Here is a 4734-nt window from a genome sequence, read left to right on the forward strand (position 1 = left end):
CCACTGGGGCCTTGGAGGGAAGTGAGGGGGGGGGGGTGTGGGCGTAAGTTTTGCACTTCTTGCGGTTGCAGGGGAAGGTTCTGGGAGTGGACGTTGGGTTGGTGGGGGGTGTGGACCTGACAGGGAGTCGCGGAGGGAGTGGTCTCTCCGGAACGCTGATAGGGGAGGGGAGGGAAATATATCCCTGGTGGTGGGGTCTGTTTGGAGGTGGCGGAAATGACAGAGGATGATACGATGTATCCGGAGGTTGGTGGTGTGGAAGGTGAGGACCAGTGGGGTTCTGTCCTGGTGGCAATTGGAGGAGCGGGGTTCAAGGGCGGAGGTGCGGGAAGTGGAGGAGATGCAGTGGAGGGCATCGTCAACTGCGTCTGAGGGGAAATTGCAGTCTTTGAAAAAGGTGGCCATTTGGGTTGTTCGGTAGTGGAATTGGTCCTCCTGGGAGCAAATGCAGCAGAGGCGAAGGAATTAGGAATATGGTACGGCGTTTTTACAGGGGGCAGGGTGGGGGGGGGGGGGGATGTAATCTAGTGGTGATTGGAGGGGCGGGATTGATGAGGGCAGAGCAGTAGATGTGATCTATATGGACTTTAGTAAGGTGTTCGAAAAGGTTCCCCATGGGAGACTGGTTAGCAAGGTTAGATCTCATGGAATACAGGGAGAACTAGCTGTTTGGATACAGAACTGGCTTAAAGATAGAAGACAGAGGGTGGTGGTGGAGAGTTGTTTTTCAGACTGGAGGCCTGTGACCAGTGGAGTGCCACAAGGATCGGTGATGGGCCACTACTTTTCGTCATTTACATAAATGATTTGGATCCGAGCATAAGAGTTAGTAAGTTTGCAGATGACACCAAAATTGGAGGTGTAGTGGACAGTGAAGAAGGCTTCTTCAGATTACATTGGTATCTTGATCAGATGGCCAATGGGCTGAGAAGTGGCAGATGGAGTTTAATTCAGATAAATGCGAGGTGCTGCATTTTGGGAAAGCAAATCTTAGCAGGACTTATACACTTAATGGTAAGGTCCTAGGGAGTGTTGCTGAACAAACAGACCTTGGAGTGCAGGTTCATAGCTCCTTGAAAGTAGAGTCACAGGTAGATAGGATAGTGAAGAAGGCGTTTGGTATGCTTTCCTTTATTGGTCAGAGTATTGAGTACAAGAGTTGGGAGGTCATATTGCAGGTATACAGGACATTGATTAGGGCACTTTTGGAATTATGGATGGAGTTCTGGGCTCCTTCCTATCGGAAAGATGTTGTGAAACTTGAAAGAGTTCAGAAAAGATTTGCAAGGATGTTGCCAGGGTTGAAGGGTTTGAGCTATAGGGAGAGGCTGAATAGGCTGAGGCTGTTTTCCCTGGAGCATTGGAAGCTGAGGGGTGACCTTATAGAGGTTTATAAAATCATAAGGGGTATGGATAGGATAAATAGACAAAGTCTCTTCCCTGGGGTGTGGGTGTCCAGAACTAGAAGGTATAGATTTAGGGTGAGAGGAGAAAGACATAAAGAGACCTGAGGGGCAACTTTTTCACACAGAGGGTGGTACGTGTATGGAATGAGTGACCAGAGGAATGGAGGCTAGTACAATTACAACATTAAAAATGCATCCGGATGGGTATATGAATAGGAAGGGTTTGGAGGGATATGGGCCGGGTGCTGGCAGGTGGGACTAGATTGGGTTGGGATATCTGTCGGCATGGACGGGTTAGACTGAAGGGTCTGTTTCCATGCTGTACATCTCTATGACTCTATGAGTAGTGCAAATTCCTTTCAAATGGCCTAGTGGTATTATTGCTGGTCTGTTAATCCAGAGACCCAGGCAATGTTCAGGGACCTGGGCTCAAATCCCACCATGGCAGAAGGTGAAATTTTAATTCAATAAAAAATCAGGAATTATGATAGAATTCCAGCAGTGTGGAAACAGGCCATTTGGCCCAACAAGTCCACACTGACCCTTTGAAGAGTATCCCACCCAGAACCATTCCCCTACTACTTTACATTTCCCCTGACTAATGCACCTAACCTACACACCCCTGAACACAATGGGCAATTCAGCACAGCCAATCCACCCTTTGGATACATCTTCGCACTGTCGGAGGAAACCAGAGCACCCAGAGGAAACCCGCACCAACACAGGGAGAATATGAAGCTCCATACAGACAGTTGCCTGAGGCTGGAATCAAACCTCGGCCCTTGACACTGTGAGGCAGCAATGTCAACTACTGAGCCACCGCACCACCCATTATGATTAATGACAACCACAAATCCATTGTCAATTGTCCGTAAAAACCTATCTGGGTCAGTAATGTCCCCTTCGGGAAGGAAAGCACCGTCCTTACCTGGTCTGGCCTACATGTGACTCCAGACCCACAGCAATGTGGTTGACTCTTAACTGCCCTCTGGGCAATTAGGGATAGGGAATAAATGCTGGCTCAGTCAATGACATCATCATTTTGTGAATAAATGAAAAAACACCCTTCCCTCCTTCTATGGTTAATAAAGGTGGTTATCAGTCTCCAGAATACTGTTCGCACTCAACCTGGCAAGGCCTTTGAGGAGAACTGTCAGGGGTCCAGACCTTCACTTCAACTTTCGAGTTTCCATTTTAAGTTTTTTGTAACAGATTTGAAAGTGTTCCAGGAAATGCACTGAGCAGCTTTCTCCCTTGTTTGAAACCTGACTGGGCAGTAACGGTTGGAAACAATGAAAAAAAGAAATCCAACATTTCCCCTCAGAGCCAGGACAAGTTAATGCCAATAAACCTTACACATGGGGGCAGCAATTCACTTTAACATTCCATCTTCACCACTAACTTAAACGCCCATTAATAAAAGACAGATAAGTGCATTATTGGATTTATTAAGGGTTAACTTCTTACATCATTTATGAGGCCCTGCATCAGATCGAACACTTGATTCGATAACAGAATAAAATTAACTTCTCCAAGCAGATGTGGTCTTTAACATTCTGCAGTTGTTATTTTATTGCAGACAGCAGTGCTCTCTGTGTTACACACCGATTACACAATATTTTTTCACCAAACTTTCACACAATGCTGCATTCTATTATAGAATAAAACATTACAGCCAATCATAATTTCTCTGTTAACACTGCAAATAGATGACCCTGTACTTATACAGCACATTCGTTCTGACCAATATTCAGGCAGAGAAAATAATTAATTTTGATCTGTGCTTTTCCAATTCAGATTTAATCCTCAAAAGCAAATTGTTAATTATTTCAGGATACAAAGTACTACTTTCCGAGCAGAATTGTGTCAAAAGAAATGTCTCAAATGGTAATTAAACATATCTCTGGGGGTGGGAGTGGGACCTAATGGCTTCACACCATCCAGGCCCTGTGCTGTAAAACGTTTGCGTCTGCCGGGGGGAGAACAGATTTGATCTCCTCTGAGACCTTCTCCTCCACAAATCCAGAAACCTCAGATGCTTTCGTTCTTTTAAATGGCTGCATTCTACTCAACGCCGGTGGTTAACTGCCTCCCTTACGCATTTCAGAGGGCCTTACTCACCTTTATTCTCGAAGGTTGTGCCTTGCCCTGTCGAGAATGTGGAGTGTAAATGCCGACCCTGCTTTTACGAGTATGAAAAGGATGTGATTTTGTAAATTGGCCCCAGCACTTCAATGCAGAATTGGGCATGGTTTCTGTGAACTGCAGCATTACGTAGTGTCAATAATAAAAGTACTTTAATTTTGTGCCAAAAATAGCTGACCAGCCTGCATGAAAACAATAAGTTCAACTACCACTGCAAAGCTTACATTTTCCTAATGTATAAACCACCCAGCCTTTTTTTTTCTGATAAATGTTGACAGTTCCACGCAATTTTCATTCAGTTGAACCATCTAACCCCGTGCTTAGAATGAAACCACTGTCCTGGTGCGGAGATGTGTGTGTTTTTTTTAATGCATCACATCGGCATGGATGTGAGATTTGGACAGTTTCCTCACTGCTCATTGTTCAATGCTGCAATATGTACTGAAGCTGCAAAGCGTTCTGTGTCTGTTTGTGTATAGCATGGCAACCACACAGCACAAGGGATAGAGCTCAAAACAGCAGTTTGTTTTCCCAGAGGCATAAGAAGATTACATCCAGTGCTTTTGCTTTTTTAAAAGAAATTCCAAGAGATTTCTAATTACTGGAGAAGAGCTGGTGAAACTTCTGATGGAATGTATTAAAATTATACCTGTCCTGTGCTCCTGGTTCAGTGTAATACACTGTAACAGATAACTCTATACAATTTGGTTCATGCATTTGATCAGTTGTTTCAAGCATTTGTAATATTCTCAATGGCCTAGATCGGCTGACTGAAACTCTATATGAACTGCAGAATACTGCTGCTTTATTAAATAAAATGAGGAGGCACAAGGCTGTCACAGTATCAAGACGGCCACACTTGAGATGGATATAACTTTTAGAGAGCTAATGCAACACCATAAAAATAATTAAAATTAAAAAATAAATGCAGCACGTTCAGAGTTGGGTTCCTTTTGTTCATAGCTGAAAATGTGTTGCTGGAAAAGCGCAGCAGGTCAGGCAGCATCCAGGGAACAGGAGAATCGATGTTTCGGGCATAAGCCCTTCTTCAGGAATGAGGAAAGTTTGTCCAGCAGGCTAAGATACTCGGATTTCACCAGTTTCCTCATTTCCCCTCCCCCCACCTTGTCTCAGTCAAATCCATCGAACTCAGCACCGCCTTCCTAACCTGCAATCTTCTTCC

General features: G+C 44.7%; 1 protein-coding gene across 4 annotated transcripts in view; it reads right to left on the reverse strand.

The window, feature by feature from the left end:
• LOC122562236 (serine/threonine-protein kinase LMTK1-like) overlaps window positions 1-4734 on the reverse strand; it is a 359515-nt gene that overhangs the window by 151820 nt on the left and 202961 nt on the right. The window contains exon 1 of one of the 4 annotated variants that reach the window (XM_043714972.1): window positions 3528-3549. The exons of the other annotated variants lie outside the window; for them this stretch is intronic. The gene's annotated coding sequence lies outside the window, so the exon portion shown is untranslated. Of the gene's footprint in view, window positions 1-3527; window positions 3550-4734 lie in introns of those variants that run through there. 4 annotated transcript variants of the gene reach the window in all.

The sequence above is a fragment of the Chiloscyllium plagiosum genome, chromosome 24 (genome assembly GCF_004010195.1).
Source record: "Chiloscyllium plagiosum isolate BGI_BamShark_2017 chromosome 24, ASM401019v2, whole genome shotgun sequence".
NCBI lineage: Eukaryota > Metazoa > Chordata > Chondrichthyes > Orectolobiformes > Hemiscylliidae > Chiloscyllium > Chiloscyllium plagiosum.